The sequence below is a fragment of the Symphalangus syndactylus genome, chromosome 2 (assembly GCF_028878055.3).
Source record: "Symphalangus syndactylus isolate Jambi chromosome 2, NHGRI_mSymSyn1-v2.1_pri, whole genome shotgun sequence".
In the NCBI taxonomy this organism is placed as follows: Eukaryota; Metazoa; Chordata; class Mammalia; order Primates; family Hylobatidae; genus Symphalangus; species Symphalangus syndactylus.
The window spans coordinates 83,104,438-83,125,843 of NC_072424.2; the positions used below are offsets into that span (position 1 = coordinate 83,104,438).

Here is a 21,406-nt window from a genome sequence, read left to right on the forward strand (position 1 = left end):
TGAATGCTTTACATTAAAAAAAAAACTACTGAAGAAATGGTGTACATTTATATAAAGTACATAAGTCTAAAGTTTCAGAAATCCCATTTCCGTTGTCAAGCACAACTTTCCAGAGGCATCACCAATGATAAAGCAGTTTAACTCTGGAAGCGTGTTTTAGCACAAGATGGCAATCACTAAATACACATCTAGCTGCTTTAACATGTAAATCTGATTAAAAAAAAAAAAAGAATATCTTCCTTTAAAGAAAAAAGAGAAGTAAATATGACAAATCAATGGAACATTACTGTTCCTTCAAATGAATGACCTTAGTTGTGCAAAGATCAACTGTCTCTCTTGAAATTATTATTCTCCTTGAGTTGCATACATTTAGTAATAAAATCAATTGTGTTAAGATGCGCGAATGTGCAATCAGTTAGGTTCCTGAAAACAATCTTCAGTAATGCATTTGATCCAGTTCAGATACTGAGCTATCTGAGGCAAATGCCAGGACTCCCATTATCGCCAGTCATGAGATGTGCTCATCTATGAAAGATGAAGGTAGGCTGCAAAGGGCAGCCCCTTCAGACAGAAGAATGTCTGGTGATAGCAACTCCTGCCTAATTTTAGAGCCTGACAGGTTTAAAGGAGAATGTTCATAAAAGGGTGTTGAGCTCCCCCTTTTTATCAGAGTTGACAGAAGCCACTTGTGTGGTCTGTGCTACATGTGCCAAATAAATCTGACAAGGAGCAGAACTGCTCTGAGTCCACAGGCAGCATGCAGAGGAACAAGACATTCCATTACCAAAAGAACTGGACAGTAGGCGGGCAACCTCCGTGCTTCAGTTACTCCGTAACATGAGCATATGAAGAACTTCCTAGGACTTAGAGGGAGGCACTACATGTTTCTGTGCTGTACTAAAGTGAAAAATGCTAGCCTGGCATTAGAAGGTTGTCATCTTGTCTATGTTCCAGGCATTTAACTTTTGGGGAGTGGAGAGGAGTTTAAGAGTCATCTTTGGGCAGAAAATATAGAAGGAAAGTCTATTCCAGACTGCTTTAGTTAGTTTTTCCAAGGATGGCTGGGCATTTTGGTAACACTGGGGATTTAAAAGCTCCCTTAGGATACCTCAATAACAGCAAAGTTAGTCTATTTAAAATCTGTTTTAACTTTTAGTACATTTCTTGAGCACCAACAATGTGCTAAGTGCTATACTGATCATCTCTGCAGAAATTCACCAGCTCTCTAAGGCTCAGCCATCTGTTTTTTGGAATAATACGCCTTTTCCCAGTCTCAAACTGTGAAGCCAAAAGCGAAATAGAAAGTGGAAGTTCTAAATACAAGGAAAGAAGGGCAGCGATGGAGGCACAGCTGGATCTCGTGCTACGGCACTTTGATGAGTTTATTTCGATTTTAGCGGTAACCTGGTGTTTTGAGGTAGAAAGACACACAGGGCTATGATGAATAAATCTGACTTGATTGTAGAACATCAAAGCCATCTTCAGTTCCACTGGTCTGATCTCTTTGTAGTTAATGAAGACACACAATCAGACATTTTCATTAAAAGTGAAGGAACCCTGCTACACGCGGAGGCCCAGAGAAAGCAGCTTCTGTTTTGGTACAGGCAGAAACTGCCCTGTAACATGGCTCACTGCAGTGGGATTTATGCTGCACATGGAAGGCATATGCTGTGTGTTTTGCTCCTGCATGAGAACCACATGATGAATCCATCATCAGAGGGTTATGAGTTCTGCAGTTTGCCTTCAATAAATATTTGTTGAATGAATACAGAATTGCATATTAAATACACACTTTTCTTTTGTTCTCTTCAGCCAGCTCTCTTTTATTGACAATGTGACATTCAGGCCTTCACTGTGTACTTCTGGAGCAGGTACAGCCGCTCCTTCCGCGGCTGCTTCTTGGTCTTCAGGTTCTCCTCGTGCTTGCTGGGCCAGTGGCGCAGGCGCATGTTTCCTCAGGCCGCAGGTCCAAGGGCTTGTACTTCTTGCCCTTGTAGAATTTCCTGAGGTTTTCTTTGTGTGAGTCTAGTTAATTACGGTGAGAACACGGGCAATGGAATTGTGGACGACACGGATTTTAGAGAGCTTGGAGACCGCGCCGCCTGTCAGTGGCGATGCACAGCTGGGACAGCTCCACCTTCAGGTCATCCAGCTGTTTGAGCAGCTCCTCCTTCTTCCCGCGAAGGTCCCGAGACTTGATCTTAGCCATTGCTGCACAGGCCGCCCCCCCGCCGCCTGCTCCGAGGGCTAAATACTCTTTTTGATCCTCAAATACCTCTATACCAGCTTGCCTCAGGTCTGGAGCTCAAAGTCATTGTAGCTACCTCTCCCACACCATCTTATCCCTGCCTGCCTGCACAGGGGCCTTGGCTTCCAGGACTCCTGCTTCCAATCTGAGCACCTGTTACCAGATTAATCCATCTAAAACCTCCCTTTTAATCTAAGTCACTCTCCTATTCAAAACAGGCAATGCCTCTCCATTCTCTACAAAATGAAGTCCATGTATGTACGTATGTATGTATGTATGTATGTAAAGCAATCCTCAGCCTCTTGGCTCAGCCTCCTGGGTAGCCAGGACTTCAGGCATGCACCACCATATGCAGCTAATTTTTTATTTTTTGTAGAGACATGGGTCTCATTACGTTGCCCAGGATGGTCTCAACCTGCTAGCCTCAAGCAATCCTCCTGCCTGAGCCTCCCAAAGTGCTGGTGTGAACCACCAAGCCCAGCCAGAGTCCACGTTTTAGACCAGCAATTAAAGCTCTCCACTCTCTGCCTTCAACTTCTCTCAGTTCTTCCCAACTTCAACCAGCCTCTCTAGTGATATTGCTGTTTCACGCCTCCAGAGCCCCAATCCCAATGTTACATGCCTTTCTAGACCAAATCATGACCGAAAAAAAAAAATCTATTGGCGCTTAGAAGTTCACTTGTTTGACCTCCTCCTCCCTCCCCTATCCAATGCAGACACCCACAAAGCTACATCTCAGCAGGTTCATCCTTTGCTTAAATATTTCTAGTAACAAGAAAGAAACTTAAAACAGCACAAATGGCCATTCATTGCATGTTGCAGCCTCTCTGTTAGAAAGTTATTCCTTACCTGAAAACGTTAAAATAACCAAAACCAAAAGAAACAAAAGTTAGCCAAGGTTCTGGAGACAGAACCTAGTGACAGAACTTTGCAAGCTAATTATCAACTAAAGTTTCCATACATTTAAAAACAAATGTTAAAATACCTGCCAGTTAGTTTCTATATTTTTCACAACAGAGTTTTCTTTAGTTCATACTTTGGTCAAAATTCACATTATTTATTTTACTTGACTTGTTTAAAACACTTATTTAGTACTTAGCATTTATCAAGCAAGCACTACTCTAAGGGCTTTAAAAATATTCTCTCTCATTTTAATCCAAATAGGAGGCCTATACAGTTGGCTCTCTATATCCACAGGATTCACATCTGCAGATTCAACCAATTGTGGATTGAAAAATTTTTTTTAAACCCAACAAAAAATAATAATACAACAATTAAAAATTTAAAGAACAGGATAGTATAACAACTATTTACACAGTGTTTACATTGTATTAGGTATTATACACAGTCTAGAGATAATTTAAAGTGTGTGGGAGGACAATCATAGGCTGTATGCAAATGCCGTGCCATTTTATATAACAAACTTGAACATCCTCAGATTTCGGTATCCACAGGGTGTCCTGGAACCAATCCCCTGTGGGATGTACTATGAATACCCCCACTTTTCAGCTGGGGTCATTCTGACCCAGATAAATTGTTAAGTAAGGAACCCAAGTCATACATCTCATAAATTATGGAGTCAGAATTTGAACCCAAGCTTTCTGGCTCTATACTGTATGCTCTTAGCCACTGTAAAAAGGAAATCAGCCAATCCCCTCCTCCTCCTCTGGGGACCCCTCCTGAACTCTCCATGGCACTGTATTGTGCTCCCATATGTCCCCGTTCTAGGCCTGTGCATCTATTTGCCTCTGTATCCAGCAAGGTACCCAGAAGACAGTAGGCACTTAGAAAACATGCTAGATTAACACATAAATTAATGCCCAAACTGGACCCTATATTTCAATTAAATAATATCAGAAAAGGTAGTTTGAATGGTGTTTCATTAAAAAAAATTATACGAGCAGAGCAGCCTAGAGTCTTGCCTGAAAATCCTCGTAAGTTGAAAAATAATAAGATAAAATTAACTCTGGTTGAGGCACTTAAGAGATTACATAAACTTTTTGAGGTCACAAATTTCCAACTTATTACTAATGAAAAATATTTAACATCTGACATTTTCTTTATGTGTAGCTGTTAATCTATTAATTTAGCAATGCCAGGGCAGAGGAGCTTTATGGGTTCTTAAACTGTTTAGTTATGGTAATTTGCTGCATGAGATTGCACCTGCATAATAAAAACCCAACAAGGATATGTGAAATCCATTTCAAATGCTCATTAACTCAAAACTACAACAGACCACTTACTTGTTTTATTGTGTTAAGTAGAAAAATAAAATTAATAACCAAAATGCTGAAAAGACGAACTCTGGTCAGAATGTTCATTAATAGAACAAAAGAGAACTGTGCAGCCTTGAAAATTTGTGGCTGGTAACTACTCACCCCTTAAAAGGGTGAACTATTAAAGAGAGGCAGATGTTAGTGGGGAAAAAGTAGAGCAGTGTTTGTGCAACCAAGCAGTTCATGGCAGTGTGGGGGATTAAATGGGACTGTATGAAGCTGAGTGTGGCCCCGAATTGAGGACAGCATCAACAGAAGTCCCAGAATGAGGAAGCTGGCATAACTGTTCAATACCATTTTTTTGTTTTGCAAAGAAGTGGTCAATTAGAAGAGACTGAACTAGAGGCGTAGAGGCGGCATCATAAATAGCTACTGGGAAGTAACTCACTAGCTGGGTGGGGAAAAATGGGGCGGCGGGGGGGAAATGAAGGCCAATTACAAAGTTCAGAAATCCTGCTGTGAAGGTAGAAGAACAAATTATTTTTGATTTATATTCTGAACTTGGCTGTGTGAAATGTTTTATATTTGTGCAGTGGAATAACAGTAGCAGAAATCTTATCAGTCAAATCATATATCTTTCATGACGGCCCAGACATGCCTCCCACAACTCTAGCCCCAGCATTATCATCATAGACAGATTTTTGCATATTCCTTTGTTTCTAAACACAGAAATATACTTTTAATATTATGGATATACCCTTTTCTTACTTTTTTTTTTTTTTGGGGACAGGTTCTCAGTCTGTCACCCAGGCTGGAGCACAGTGGTACAATCATAGCTCACTTGCAGCCTCAAACTCCTGGACTCAAGGGATCCTTGTGCCTCCTTCTCCTGAGTAGCTGAGACTACAGGTATGTGCCACCATGCCTGGCTAATTTTAAAATTTTTTGTAGAGGTGGGGTCTCACCTATGTGTCCCAGGCTAGCCTCAAACTCCTGGGCTCAAGTGATCCTCCTGCCTCGGCCTCCCAATGTGCTCAGATTATAGGCGTGAGCCACCTTGCCCAGCCCTATATATACCTTTTTATTATCACCAGTAATCAAGAAAATGAAAGCTGAAGATGACTAACTGAATCATGTTTATGAAAGATCTAGAAAAGAACATGGTATACTTTACCATGATAGATGGCATTCAGGATGGTGGATGGGGAATACTGATGATTATGAAGCATTGGGGTGCATACAGAAAGGCTGGCAACAAAGTCTGTATGTGGAGTGCAAGAACTTTCATTTAGTGCATTTCCAGTAATATTTCTACTATCTGGTGATTACCACACATGTCCTGGGCTGTAAGGAAACCCTTCATTCATGAGAAGCAGTTAGGCTTCCTGACCCCTCACATGGTCAATCCACTGCTACCTGACACTGACTGGCTCCTCTCATAGTCAAATGCTCACAGCCAATCCCAGCACTGCCCAGTCTATATCCTCTGTGACTTCTCTGCAATACCACACCGTCCTCCTTGAAACTCTTCTCTGGCTTCTGTGACGCCAGCTTTTGTGGCTCCTCCTCCTCCTGTGTCCCTGAAATGTGAGACTGTGGTCCTCTTCTCTCACCATACACACTGTTGGAGTTTTCGGCTGTGCCCATGGGTTCCTCCACCACCACCCCCCCGCCCCGCCCCCACCACCCCCTTCACAACTTTCCCTGGAACCTGACTCTAATTCTCTAAGCACCTGCTAGGTAGATGGCATGATATGAATCCTACACAGGCCCTTAAGGGTCTGGATCTGTCTCCCTTTCCAGGCTCACGTGCTATGGGGCTCCAACCAAGCTACTTGCTTATCTGCAGCACTGTGAACAAACCTTTGCTTTTGTACAAGCTATTCATTTCCACTGGACGGGTGCCTTCTAACTCTAGGTTGCTGCATGCTTACAAACGTTTGGAAAGCTTTTAGACAAGCTGACCAATAAAAAAGCAATTCTACTAACCTATAAATTCAGCTGACCTAGTCCTTCTTGTGTTTTATGAGACTCTGGGATCATTACTTTCGATTTATTTTCTTCAGACTCTGGATGCTTATAGCTTCATCCTTTTAGTGGCTTTGGCTTTTCTAATATCACGTTTTTAAAAGCAGCTTGTTTCTTGCATTCAACTTCCTTTCCCTTCTTCACTTCTCAGTATTTGTATGAATTTGTATGTATGTTTTGTTTTCTTCATTATTTGTTTCTTGTGCTCTTTCCATCTGCCCAAACCTCCTTTCCAGGAGGCCTTGTTTCCAAGAGGAGCCTTAGATGCTTCTCCTTCTCCAGGTTCCCACAGAACCTGTGAGCAGCTTATTAATATGGTTTTCCCTCCACTGAATTGCTTGAAATGCTTGATTGCATCTCCATTTTCCCTAGTAAACTCTATCCTGCCTTATATTCCCAAAAATAATTATTTCACAGATATTTATGAAGCATACCACCAGTGCACAGTGCTTAATGAATATCTGTGAAATAATTATTTTTATTTGCTTAAGCAATGTTTTCACTCAGTAATTCTTTTCTTTTGAGATGGAGTCTTGCTCTATTGCCCAGGCTGGGGAGCAGTGGCGAGATCTCGGCTTACCGCAACCTCTACCTCCCGGGTTCAAGCAATTCTCCTGCCTCAGTCTCCTGAGTAGCTGGGATTATAGGCACCTGCCACCACGCCTGGCTAATTTTTGTATTCTTAGCAGAGACAAGAGTTTTTCCACGTTGACCAGGCTGGTCTTGAACTCCTGATCTCAGGTGATCTGCCCGCCTCAGCCTCCCAAAGTGATGAGATTACAGGTGTGAGCCACTGCGCCTGGCCACACTCAGTCATTCTTAGATGCTTACTGTGATTTCTCAATTGAAAATTTCTTTTTATTTAGATTAGGATTAGTCAGTACAACCATCACCGTCTTTAGCATCCTTTGGTTTATTTATGGGGCACGGTGACTTCTGGGGCCTCGCTTAGACTAATGCAGCATTCAAGACATTACAAGAAACACAATGAAGAAAACATGCACATAAACCAACACAAATACTGAGAAGTGAAAAAGGAAAAGGAACTTGAATGCATGAAAGAAGCTATTTTTTAAAAAGATGATGTTAAAAAAGCCAAAAGCCACTAAAAGAATAAAGATTTGACCGTCCAGAGGCTGAAAAAAAAAATAAATACAAAGTAATGATCCTAGATTCTCATAAAACACAATACGGAATGGGTCAACTGAATTTACATGTCAGTAGAATTGCTTTTTTACTGGTCAACTTGTCTAAAAGATTTCCAAACATTTGTACACATGCAACAATCTAGAGTTGGAGGGCTCCAGTACAATAAAAGCATGCTAGGAAAATAGAAAAATTTACTTTGATGCTCTATAAGGGAGGCATAGTATAATTTTCTGTTTTGCTTATAAACTATGGCCTAAAATAACTCTTAAAGGCTAGATCACACAAAAAATTTCACAGAAGTAAAACTCGTAGTAAAACATTCATTTTTCTGGCAATATTTGTCCATTTCTAGTGGACAAATTACCCTACCAGAGGAGAAGAAGATGGTCCAACATAGAAATATAAAAAAAAAGAAATGTTTCACTTTTATAGGTTTCTGGCAACAACTAGATCATTTCAGACTCCATCTATCACAACCACTTTCAATCGTCAAGTACTTAAACGTATCTACTCTGTGTTCTGGACTCTGGGGACACAGCAGTGGGGAAAACCACATTCTAAAGGGGAGACAGACAAACACATGAATGAAAATCTAATGTCAGCTGGTGATGAGTACAATGGAGATACGGGTAAGTGAGTGGGGAAGGGCTGCTATAGTACACAGGATGGAGAGGGAAGGAGTCTCTGATCCACGCAGAGTAAGTGATTCTGTATAGTACAGAGGATGGAGGGCCAGGAGTAGGGGCAGTCCAGGCAGAGGGGAGGGGTGGAGTTGGTGAGTACATGCATGTATGCCAAGCAAAGCAAGGAGGCCAGAGCGGCTGCAGCAGGGGGGTGAGGGAGAGTGGCAGGAGATGAGTGAGGGAGAGGGCAGAGGCCAGGCTGGTGGGGTCTCATGGGCATTGCTCAAGGCTGGTCAAACTGGCAGACAAACATGATCATGAAGGCTAGGCTATTTATTAAGAAGCCACTTTATCCTATGAAAAAATGGCAAAGAGTTCCTACTGTTTTAGTTTTAATCTCAGAACTCACTGCCCTGCCTGCTAACACTGACCTCAGCCAGCATTCTTGATTTATATCAAGAATGATATAAATCATTCCCCAAACTGACACCAACACAAACTCTCAATATTGTGGGTGTAATGTGTTTATGTCATCTCAACTCACTGCAAACTCTGCCACCCGGGTTCAAGGAATTCTCCTGTCTCAGCCTCCTGAGTAGCTGGGACTACAGGCGTGTGCCACCACACCTGGCTAATTTTTGTAGTTTTAGTAGAGACGGGGTCTCACCACGTTGGCCAGGCTGGAAAACTACTTTTTTAATTTTTTTATTTTTTAGTTGAAACTCAAGATAAAATAAGTAAGCAGATGGAGAATTCAGGGCCTGAGGGGTCTCACAGAAGGAGAGCAAGGAGCTGGTGACTGGATTCCCTGCACTGATGCCCCCAGGCACTCTTGCACACTCATTCCCTCCTGGCATAATGGAGAAAATGCTCCTTCTCCTGTGAAGGCCAATCTTTCCTCTTACAGCTGTGGCTCTCTTCCCCTTCCCAAGGAACTTGTTTCTGAGTGATTCTCTCCCTCTAGAACCAACCCATCAATGCACCAAGGCAATCTAGTTTCTCTCACTTAACATGCCATTGAACTCATATGCCCCATGCAACTTTTCATTGTCTGGGGCCCATTTTCTTCCCCTCTCCTGCCTTCTCCCGGGTCCTGAACTTAATGACACAAAAGCTATGGAAAGCCTTGCTGGTAAAGTTTTATGTAATTAAAATCGATTTTTTTATAGGTTTTCTTAGCACAGCTGTACAAGTTATTCTACAGGAAGAAAACATCAAATTTGAAAAGTAATCAGAAGAGAGAGAGTGGGAAGAAGATGTAAACCACAGCTGTTAAAAGTCAGAGATACGTGATTAACGTACCAGGGATTGTATTTTTCTTAAAAAATTTAAATATTTTTAATAAGCTTTGCACATCATACCATTAATACAGGATTATTTTAACTAGCAAAAATGCAATACAAAAATGTGTAAAAGCATAGCTAATTCTCCCCATCTTTAATCACACCCATCCATAAAGAAACCACTGATAAGAGCATCTACCTTCTCCTCTCATCTTTCCTGATACACCCTGTTCAGCCCTCGTCAGCCCTACTACTCACTGAAAGTGCTCTTATCAATATCACCAATAATCCACCTCCACCTTGTCAAATCCAATAACTCCTCTTCCTTCCTCATTTGCCCAACCATCAGCACTGGGTGTTGCCTGCCACTCCCTCCTTTTAATCCCTTTTCCTGGACTTCCTGCTCTGCTTGGTGAGGTCTCTGTTGGTTCAGCTCTCACCTCCCTGGCTGCTTCTTCTCAGGCTCCCTTGCTGGCTCTTCCTCTTTCAGCTGACCCCCCAGATGTGAGGCTGCCCCAGGCATAGTCCTGAGCCTTCTCCACTCTTCATATGCTCCGCATGTGACTTTGCCCTTGTCCCTGGATTTAAGTAACATATTTATGCTGAAGATTCCAGATTCCCACTTAAAACTCTAACTCAGATCTCTCCTTTGAGCATGAGACTCAAATATCTAACTCCCTATTTGACACTGCTACTTGGATGATATTTAACATGTACCAAAAACTTAACACGTCCAAAATATTTATCCTCCTAATCTCATCCTACACAACTCACTGCCAACTCACTGATAAATGGTACCAGTTTCTCAGATTCAAAATCTCAGTCATTCCTCATGCATCCTTTTTTCTCAGTCTTCCAACATGCAATCCCTTAGTGTGTCTTCGCAATTCTACCTTCCAGGTATATTCCAAACTCACCAGCCCGCCTTGTCCACAGTCCCCAGTCTAGCCTGAGCCACCTTATCTCCTATCTGGTCTACTGCTACCAACGTCCATCTGCTCTCTCTGCTTCCTTATCAGCCCCTCTAATCTGTTCTCCACAAAATGGAAAATGATTTTCTTACATCAAAACCATGTTACTCTCCAGTATAAAACTGCAGTGACTCCCATCACACTTGGAATGAATCTGACATTCCCTAACACGGCCATGAGGCTCTCTGCTTTCCCCCTGCCCTTAATCCACTCCTCCCTTACTCACTGGGCTTCTCTTAGGTCCTCTCTGAGACCAAGTGCTTTGTTCTCAGGGCCTTTGCTTTAACATTCTGGGCTGCCTGTCCCCCATTTTCACTTGGTTAGTTCCCTCTGAGCCTTTAGGTTTCAAGTGAAAACTCAGGGGAGCTTCCCGTGACCACTCCAACTGCACAGGGCCCTCTGTCATTCTCGGCTGCAGTCTGTTTATTTCATGCACAGCTCTTCTCCCAACTTGCAATGCTGACATTTATTTTCTGTTCACTTGTTTTTGCCTGTATTTCTCATAAGGGCAAAGACAACCTCTCTTCACATCGCTGCTACATTCCCAGTGTTCAGCACAAGGCTTGGCACATGGCAAATTCTTAATAAAAACAAACTGACGGGATGAATGAAAGGGGTTCTTCCTCATCCCACCTCCACCCATCAATGCTGATAGAGAATTTCTGATGAAGGCAAGGAAAGGCAGCCATACATAGACATAAATGAATTGTAAATCCAAACAGGTGAGCTTTAGGAATCCCAGAACACTCCTTCGTTGCTCTTATTTCTAAGGATTCTGAGCAATGGTGTCAAAGCATTTCCAAACACAATCAAATCTGCAGATTCTTAAACAACATGCCATCCACAGTTCAGATTATACTCTTTCTAAGTCTCTTCCAAATACTTAAATTAGCTACATACATATTAAATTCTGGAGTTGAATTAGATATATCCTAGGCAAAACAGAAAACTTGAGACTCCAGATGTAGGTAGCACATATATAATCATTTTTTACTTGCAGGCTAAATGATTTTCTATTTGAAATCCAATTTCACAATCACACTCTACCTGAACTGAGATCAAAAAAGCATGCTGTTTAAAGACATACTTGTATGCATATATTAATGTTTACAGCTACTTCTATACAGGCATATGTATACAAATGTACACACATAGAGGCTAGGAGGAAACAAGGAGTCATCTATTACTTGATTCAGAACTAACTGGTAGATGCTCTTAAAGACAGAATTAAAATGGGCTGCATTTGTCAATTCAGCCTGAGAAGATGATTTAAATTTTTCTTTTGAGACATGAACCAACATAAATGATGAAGCTTTCTCTAGTGTCTTAACAAAGCCACAGTGTTTTATATCAATTTCTACATGAAGACCCAGAACTAACTACCTCAGAGTACTCAACTGTTTAATTGTGACAGCCTGGTCAGAGAAGCCAGCACCACTTCTCAGGGCAATTCAACTTTGAAGCAATGAGTTTATGTACCAAGAACATGGGCACACATCCATGCTGTATTTTCAACTAACAGCCGAATGTCTTCTTTCCCCGTCTTCTGCTTTACACTGAGCTCCCAGGGGCAGGAGCAAGAAGACAAGCTTCTACAGGACAGTTGGCATTTGGATGAATATTGAAAGATGTGTGGAATTTCAGAAAATAGTAAAGAAAAATGAGCAGAACTAGGATGGGTCATGGAGAAACGAGGCAGAGGTGAGTCTGAGTATGGTGGTCCAGGGCTATGGGGCGGCACTGGGGCACGGCTGGATGAAGGGCATTGAAAGTTGTGTGGAGGAGCATGTACCCAACACAGACAATGACAAGGAACTTGCATGTGTTTCTACGAGGTACCCTCACAATGCCTTCCACTTCATAATATTTTACTACTATTTTTATAACTATGACAATATTTCTCTCTATATCTTACATTGAGTCAGCACAGAGGGTGAACAGAGAATAATCCAGTCTGCCTCCCTAAACCCAGGTCAAGGTACACTTAATCCAAATCAAAAGACTACACTTGTAGAGATGGAAATTTTTTCCTCCCTCCTTCACAGACCAATGACAGTAATGCCAGTAATGGTTTTTCCTTCAGGGAGATAATGGAATATCCCCAGCACTGGGTCTATTTTTACTCACCCATCACCCATCGACCATCAGTGTAACTCCAGGCAAAGCAAGTGGAGGGGAGGGGAGGGAATAAATCTGTGTAGCAGGTGGACAGCCCACACGAAGCTTCTGTTGTCTCTCCTCTCCTTTTGTTCTAAAACAGTACGGCAGAAAGCCAAAAACAGTTGAGTTACTGGCAAACTAAAATGTTGCCCCGGGGGTTTAAGAAAAGCAGGAAAAGATTACCCCCAACTCTTTTCTGCCAAGCCTTCCCTAGGCAGAGCAAATCTAAACAATGATCACACTTGTGTTTCTAGATGGCCTGCTAATCTTGTTAATTGTCTACCATCACCTATTAGGGAGGCAGAAATAGGGTGACAGACACTGGGACAGATGTAACCCTGCAGGTAGAAAAATCACCTGCTTTGAGTACAGAAGTGGCCATCCAGACTCACTGCACAAGGGGCAGAGGTCTTGGGCTACAGTTTCCAAAACGGATCTGTGAATATTCTTCTGAATTTAAGTTAGAAGGTGGCTGGTGCCAGTGTTGGCATGAATGCCAATCCCTGAATACGATCCTGAGAGAAGTCAACCAGAGATAAGATGACAAAAACAAAAGAGTAAATAAAGTTTTATTTTATTTCTGAATATATTTCAAGTGGGGGTTCAAGCTGCCACATGGTGACCAACATTAAGACTTAAATAAAAATTTAAGTGTGTGTCTATACAGGCACACCTCATAGATACTGTAGCTCAGGTCCAGGCCACTATAATAGAGCAAGTGTCACAAAAGAAGAAAGTCACGCCCACTTCTGGTTTCCCAGTACATATAAAAGCTGTTTACACTAGTGTACAAAGCAATAGCATTATGTCTTAAAAAAAAGTACCTACCTTAATTTAAAAACACTTTATTGCTATAAAATGCTAATGATCATCTGGGTCTTCAGTGAGTTGTAATCGTTTTTCTGGTGGAGGGGCATCTTGCCTCAATGTTGATGACTACTGATGATTGGGATGGTGGTTGCTGAAGGATGGGGTTGCTGTGGCAATTTCTTAAAACAACAATGAAGGTGAAACCCCATCTCTACTAAAAATACAAAAAATTAGCCGGGCGAGGTGGCAGGCGCCTGTAGTCCCAGCTATGCGGGAGGCTGAGGCAGGAGAATGGCGTGAACCCCGGGGGTAGGAGCCTGCAGTGAGCCGAGATCGCACCACTGCACTCCAGCCTGGAGTAAAGAGCGAGACTCCTTCTCAAAACAAAACAAAAACAAAACAAAAAAAAAACAAGGAAGTTTGCCACACTGGTTGACTCTTCCTTTCATGAAAGACTTCTGTAACATGCAATGCTGTTTGATAGCATTTTGCCCACAGTAGAATTTCTTTCAAAACTGGTGTCAAGCCTCTCAAGCCCTGCCACTGATTTATCAACGAAGTTTATGGAATATTCTAAATTCTTTGTTGTCATTTCAACAATGTTCACAGCATCTCCAGCAGGAATATATTCCATCTCAAGAAACCAATTTCTTTGCTAATTCATAAGAAGGCAACTCCTCATCCATTCAAGTTTGATCATTAGATTGTAGCAATTCAGTCACATCTTCAGACTCGACTTCTAATTCTAGATCTCTTACTATTTCCACATCTGCAGTGACTTCCTCCATTGAGGTCCTGAATCCCTCAAAGTCATTCCTGAAGGGTGGAATCAACTTCTTCCAAACTCTTGTTAATGTTGATATTTTGACCTCCTCCCATGAATCATAAATGTTCCTCATGGCATCTAGAATGGTGAATCCTTTCCAGAAGGGTTTCAATTTACTCTGCCCAGATCCATCCATTTGTAAGGCAACTACAGCCTTACAAATGTAGTCAAAATTACTCCTTCATCCATGGGCTGCAGAATGGATATTGTGTTAGCAGGCATAAACACAACATTAATCTCTTTGTACAGCTCCATCAGAGCTCTTGGGTGACTAGGTGCATTGTCAATGAGCAGTAATATTTGGAAAGGAATTGTTCTAAGCAGTAGGTCTCAACAGTGCGCTTAACAGATTCAGTAAACCACTGTAAACAGATGTGCTGTCATCCAGGCCATTTCTAGAGCTCAGGCAGAGTGAATTTAGCACAATTCTTTTTTTGTTTGTTTTTTTCGTTTCTGTTCAAGAGACAAAGTCTTGCTCTGTCGCCCAGGCTGGAGTGCAGTGGTGCAATCATGGCTCACTGCAGCCTTGAACCCCCGAGCTCAAGTGATGCTCCTGTCTCAGCCTCTTGAGAAGCTAGGACTACAGGCACATGCCACCATGCCTGGGTAATTTTTAAATTTTTTGTAAATAAATTTTGTATGGGATCACACCACATTGCCAGGCTCATCTTGAGCTCCTGGCCAGAGAGTTCCTACTGCCTTGGTCTCCTAAAGCATTGGGATGACAGGCATGAGTCACTGTGCCCAGCTAATTTAGCACAATTCTTAAGGGCCCTTGGATTTTAAGAATGGTAAATGTGCACTAGCTTCAACTTAAAATCACCAGCTGCATTAGCCCCTAATAGAATCAACCCGTCCTTTGAAACTCTGAAGCCAGGCAGACTTCTCTTTAGCTATGAAAGTCCTAGATGGCATCTTCTTCCAACAGAAGGCTGTTCTGCCTATATTGCCAATGTTTTAGTGCAGCCACCTTCATCAATTATTTTAGCTAGATCTTCAGGATAACTTGCTGCAGCTTCTACATCAGCACTTGCTGCTTCACCTTGAACTTTTATGTTATGCAGATGGCTTCTTTCCTTAAACTTCATGAACCAACCTCTGCTAGCTCCCTAATGTTCTGCAGCTTTCTCATGTCTTTTAGTCTTCACAGAACTGAAGAAAGTTAGGGCTTTGCTATGGATTAGGCCTTGGCTTAAGGGAAGGTTGCAGCTGGTTTCATCTTCTATCCAGACCACTCAAACTTTCTCCATATCAGCAATAAGGCTGTTTTGCTTTCTTACCATTCATGTGTTCACTGGCATAGCACTTTTTATTTATTTCAAGAACTTTTCCTTTGCATTCACAAGTTGGCTAACTGTTTGGTGCAAGAGGCACCTATAGCTTTTGGCCTATTTTGGCTTTTGACATACCTTCCTCACTAAGCACAATAATTTCTAGCTTTTGATTTAAAGTGAGAGATGTGCGTGTTTTCCTTGCATTTGAACATTTGGAGGCCACTGTAGGGTTATTATTTGGCTTAATTTTAACATTGTTATGTCTCAGGGAATAGGGAGGTCTGACGAGAGGGAGAGAGATGAGGGTACAGCTGACAGATGGAGCAGTCAGAACACACACAGCATTTTTCAATTAAGTTCACCGCCTTCTATGAGCGCATCTGTGATGCCCCAAAACAGTGACAATCGTCACATCAAAGCTCACTGTGATGTAATAATGAAAAAGCTTGAAACATTGTGAGAATTATCAAAATGTGACAGACATGAACTGAGCACATGCTGTTGGGAAAATGGTGGTAACAGACTTGTTCAACACAAGGTTGCCTCAAACCTTCAGTTTTTTAAAAATGAGGAATCTGCAAAGTACAATACAATAAAGCAAAATAAAATGAGGTATGCCTGTATGACATAAATAAACTAATGGAAAAGGCAGTAAAATCTCCATTAATATGTAACAAGGAGACTAGGAGTGAACATTAACATTCATTATAAAATATTTATTATTTAAAATTATTTATAAAACAAGTCATTAAATAAATCATATTTACAAATCATGAAAATATAAATTTGTGGTCCCTCATTATCTTCCCTTTTACACTGAGTATTGTTATCTAATAGGTTCTATAAGGATCTACAAAGTAATCACAAGATACTTAACATGGTGTAGAAACTATACTTTTTAGAGGTAAGAAAGCTTAGGGATTTAGAGGCCATCTAGTCTAATTAATTTTTTTCTTTTTTTTTTAGAGATAGGGTCTTGCTGGAGTGCAGTGGCACAATCATAGCTCACTGTAACCTTGAACTCCTGGGCTCAAATGATCATCCTGCCTTAGCCTCCCGAGTGGCTAGTACTACAGTTGTATACCACTGTGCCTGGCTAATTAAAAAAAAAAAAAATATATATATATATATATATATATTTTTTTTTTTTTTGTAGAAATGGAGTCTTGCTATGTTACCCAGTCTGGTCTTGGACTTTTGGTCTCAAGTGATCTCCCTGCACCAGCCTCTCAAAGTGCTGGGATTCCAGGTATAAGGCACTGTGCCTCGCTAATATGTTTATTTAAGAGGTGAAAACAAAAATCCTGAGCTACAGGGAGAATAACTTATCTTGATAACAAAATGTGCAGGATTAGCAGAGATGTGGAGTTCTAAGTTCTAGTCTTGGCTCTGTCAATTGTTAACAGTGTAACCTCTGTTAATACACTTATACTGATTGAATTTTAGTTTCCTTGTCTGTAAAGTAAGAGGGCTCCATTAGATGAGCTCTAATGTATATGCAATTGGAAGGCATATAACTTGTCCTGAGGCCAGAATCATATTAGTGGAAAAACATACCACCTAGGAAAAAGCAAAGGAGGCAGCTATGAAATTAGGGACCTGATTACCTTTCTGTAGGTGGGTTCGTGCCATGCTTCCATTCCAAACAGCAGGCCCCAGGATGGACTGTGTCCACATCCTGCTCAGAGACCGTGTAGGAGGGCAGTTGGGAGTTGGTAACCCCAGGCAAGACGCTGACTTAGCAGAGAATCAAACACCTGGAGAGCCATCTGGACACTAGCTTACACAGCTTCCTCACCATGCCAGGCAATCCCTCAGAGTCCATCCTAATGCCCAAATATTCCCATACGCTTGCATCATGCTTCATGTTCTAGAAACAGTATTAAATTTATTTCTCCACGGGAGGAGTGCCTCCTTAACAGGTGCTTCTGTCTTTGTAGTATGTGATTTCTGCTGTCGACAATTATAATATCTGAAAATTCTATTTTTTAGGAGCCTTCACTTTTCCAACCCTGATCCTGAGATTTAGGTACCTGGCCACCAGGTGGCATTTGGGTGCCCTGATCTCAGGGTCTACACCAAAAAGCTCTTGCCAAAGCCTTTTTTTGCCTTGTGTGGCAGACTGCTAGTTGTCCCCCAATATCTATCTATTCCTCGTTTCCTTGATAAAAAGGCCCTAATTTTTAGCTGGTCACATTTTTTTTTTCTGGGAATAAAACTACATCTCAAAACCTCTTTGCAGCCGAGCGTGAGTATGTTTTCACCAATAAGACACAAGCAGATAGAGGATGCAAGTCACCTCCTAACAAACATCTTTATAAGCCAGCTGACACATACCCATTCACCATATCATAGGTTATGTAGTCTCAGTTGCTGCAAAGTAATGTCCTCTTTTAGACATGGAAGAGAATTTATGTACAGTGGAGTAGAGACTGCAGCAACTACAGACTTCAGCCACATAACTTACTTCTCTATTGTAAGACAGCAAGAAAACAGACTTATCTTCCAGAGTCACACAGCTGGTATCCAGAGAAGGAGAAAGGGACACAAGTATGTACACTCTGAATATGAATACTATGCTCTCAAGCTAGAATGCCTGCATGACAGGAGAAATTCTAACGTAAAATATGTTGCCATGAAGCGTAATATAAAAAATAACACAAATGCTTAGGCAATAAATCGTCAAGAACTGATAGCAATTCAAGCAGTTTCCTAATCATATGAAAATAGAGTGACCTCTCAGAAAGTTTCGTTTTGAAAATGCTGCCCCATTCGCTCTTCACTAAAATGTTCTGAAAATTTCTGACCTATACCCAATCACACGAACACGCTGCTAAGGGAAGACACTGCCACTCATTCAATAGTCAGCTCACCAAGGATGTGGATGAGTCAACACTCAAAAGCTGCATGTGTCATGAACTCAGCGCAGAAGTTAATGAGTATTAAAACACTAATTAATGTTCTGAAAATATGTTCTTTGAATGGCAAAGCCTATATGCTAGCAAGCACAAATCAGCTATCACTAAGATTAGAAAAATCTGAATTAAAGGGAAAAAAAATTCCACTCCCTCCACCCCAAGGCATGTTGGTAAAGCCAAAGAATCTTCTTACTTTAGCATTTTGGCTCAGCTGCAAAGCAAACCGCCTTAGGGATGTTACTGATGTTTCATATGTACTATAGCAGGTAATCCCCAGAAAAGCCAAATTCCTATTAAGAGAACAACAGTAAAGATAATAAAATCAATGTTAACTACTTATAAAATCTTTATTATTTTTCCTTTGTATTAAGTTTGCTCCCCTTCTTAAAATATGAGTACTTGGATTCTCTTATACTGACTTTTATAAAATGTAGATGCTTGTTAATGGAGTTGATTCAGGGTATCGAGTCAGTTAAGTGTTCTTTTCAGGTCTATAAATTTTGTCTTTCATTTTGCAAGAAGAAAAGCCAATCTCTAGCTGGCTGAACAAAGATGAAACACTGAGGAATCAAAGTGTATTTTTGCTACATTACATTCCTTTGTGACACCACATTCAACCACAGTACACTATTCCATCCACAGAGAAGTGCCCCAGGCAACCATTGCACAGGGTACTGAGGGTAGGATTATTATTTTCTTGAATTTACTGTAACAAAAAAGCAGAAGCAGTCTTTGAACAAAGGACAGTGGTAAAATTGTTCAGGAATCTCAGTGGGGAACTGGGCATTAAAAAACACCCATTCCCTCAAAGCCCTGAGCAACTTCCATCCCTTCTGTGAAGGCTTCCTCCTTTACCCAAGCCAGGATGGTCTCTGACCACCACAGCACTGACCGAAGCCTGTGCCTTTCCCCTGACCACTGTGATAACATCCTTGGGTTCTTCGATCTTTTCAGATCTGTATGTTTCAACTTTCCAGTCAGACTGTAAATTTCCCAGGGGCAGTACTTATGTCTGGAATTCTTTGTATTCAAACAGTACCTGGCATTGCATATCATACTATGAATATTTATTGATAGGCTATATTTAACTACCATTTCCCTATTACTTCACTTTGTTTAAAATGAAGCATATTGCTGACTGTAAATGTAGACAGATTTTTCAGGTAAATTCACTTACCACCAAATCTGTTTTAAAAATATAATTTCTATGATCAATATTTCAACTTCTTTTTAAAAGACAATGGCACACAAGTTCTAATCAATATTACATGGTTGTGTCATTCACAATAAAATGCAGGAAAAAGATGAATCAATTGCAGATTTGATAAACCTATCTAAAGCTGAATTCTTATCTGTGTTCCAGATTGGAAGATAAACTGACTGTTTCTAGGATCAGATTTTCAAAATTGTATTTCTAGTATAGATCAATTTTCTACCCACAGCTACAATCAGGAATGGATGAAGGCTGTGTAGACAGCAGCTCTGTTTTGTGTCTGTCTGTAAAATACGACACCAGATCCCTCACCTTCCCAGTCGAGATGCTCAGGGTCTTAAGGGAATATATTAACAGATCACACAAAGAGGAGCACTCTGTGGCTCATTTAGCCATGTTTCTTTGGCCCTTCTCCTCCTTGGTTGGTCTATTTTATCGGCTACACCACCAGGTAGGCAGTGCTATTAAAAGAGGTTCTTGGTCACAGTGTTGACTAACCATGCAGAGTAATCTGTGCTGCAATATTCACATCAAAATGATAATATGCCTCACAGAATGAACAAAGAAATGAAACACAGCCTGGGAGATAAGATACTCTTTTCAAGTCACCTATGGGATAAATATAAACCCCAGGGTCAAGTGGAATCAAAAGTAACATTATCCTAAAGTAACTGAAAATGAAAATAAAATGTAATAGAAGCAAAAATGTGGCTTCTATTACGCACCGTTAGGATGCTTTCCATTCATCCACAAATCCCTCTCCAGAGTCTGCTTTTTACAATGGCAGGTCATTGTTGGCAACACTGCCAAGAGCCTAATCAAAATGTGAGAACATCTGTCATGCTCTCATTGCATGTCAAAGCTCTGCTGCACACATACACTTGAATCTAAACCACTGCAAAACAGATTTTAAGCCATACAAGTCAATGGTGTTGTGACATCATACTGTGTTTCAAAGGCACCTTTTACACAATGAAAGAATTCTATTTTAATAACAGTACAACATGTATGAGGTATATAATCAGTAGATAAAAATCTCCTATTGGCATTATACATAGAGGCTATACCCTGTTTATGGGCAAAGTTGCATTTTCTAAATATGGAAATGAAGAGCAACGCATTAAGATCTGTACTGTCCAGTTACTGTTTAAATATTTACCATGAGTCTTTTTATTCCTATTACAGCAGTGCAAATAAAAAATTGTAAGTATTTAAGAGGCTCAATGCCAGGAACTTTTGTTTGGGATGTAGAGAGCCAGGTACAGGGAAACTCTGGGAGTGTTCCAGTGCCACAGGCACCTGGCAGCGCCTAAGCGCATGTTCTCCTCGGTTTAACCTGGACATTCCAGGCTGCTATGTATGTGGCTGGTAGGTTTGTATTCCACAGAAGCACTTGCTTAGCTGTCATGTTTATCTTTTCGTTTGTAAATGAAAACAATACATATTAGGTGGTAACTAGCTTGTCATCTACAAAGAATATTACCATTATCAGAATAGGAAAAAAAAGCCATCTAATAGGGGAAACACTCCACTCATACTAAGTAGTAAGAGGTATTTCCCTGGAAGAAGCGGCCTCCCTGGCAGCTGTCATTATTATAGGGGTCCTTCCCTTCCCCAGACTCCAAAGGCAATTATACATTTGGGTACTAAATGTTTGTGGGAAGTGGAAAAAAGAGGAAAACGATGT

General features: G+C 41.0%; 1 protein-coding gene and 1 pseudogene across 1 annotated transcript in view; both read right to left on the reverse strand.

The window, feature by feature from the left end:
- The window catches only part of PREP (prolyl endopeptidase), a 130,985-nt gene that overhangs the window by 23,365 nt on the left and 86,214 nt on the right, over positions 1-21,406 (reverse strand). The window lies entirely within an intron of this gene.
- On the reverse strand, positions 1,624-2,418 carry LOC129471512 (large ribosomal subunit protein uL29-like; annotated as a pseudogene).